This window comes from Myotis brandtii, unplaced genomic scaffold, assembly GCF_000412655.1.
Source record: "Myotis brandtii unplaced genomic scaffold, ASM41265v1 scaffold501, whole genome shotgun sequence".
NCBI classification, from domain to species: domain Eukaryota; kingdom Metazoa; phylum Chordata; class Mammalia; order Chiroptera; family Vespertilionidae; genus Myotis; species Myotis brandtii.
The window spans coordinates 60,235-60,851 of record NW_005369101.1 but is presented as its reverse complement, the minus strand read 5'-3'; positions in this window follow the sequence as shown (position 1 = coordinate 60,851).

Below are 617 nucleotides of genomic sequence, written 5' to 3'. Positions count from 1 at the left end.
AGCTGATCTGTGATTCTCTCTCATCATTGATGTTTCTATCTCTCTCACCCTCTCCCTTCTTCCCTGAAATCAATAAAAAACATATTTAAAAAATCATTTATCTGATTTTCATAAGTTCTTTCTCTAATGAGTATTTCACAAGTTTCTGCTTTCTAATGCTTATGAGACATAAAGGGTTATTTTATCCTATATAATAAAGAGGTAATATGCAAATTGACTGTCATGCCCTCGCAAAAGATGGCTGCCCCCATGAGGTCACAAGATGGCCACCACAAGATGGCTGGCAGGGAGGGCAGTTGGGGGTGACCGAGCCTGCAGGGGAGGGCACTTGGGGACAACCAGGCTGGCAGGGGAGGGCAGTTGGGGGCAATCGGGCTGGCAGGGGAGCAGTTAGGTGTCGATCAGGCTGGCAGGGGAGTGGTTAGGGGGTAATCAGGCTGGCAGGCAGAAGTGGTTAGGGCCAATCAGGCAGGCAGGCAGGCGAGCGGTTGGGAACCAACAGTCCCAGAATGTAATTGGGCCTAAACCGGCAGTCAGACATCCCCCTCAGGGTCCCAGATTGTAGAGAGTGCAGGCTAGGCTAAGGGACACTCCCCCCACCCCCCCACCCCCAGTGC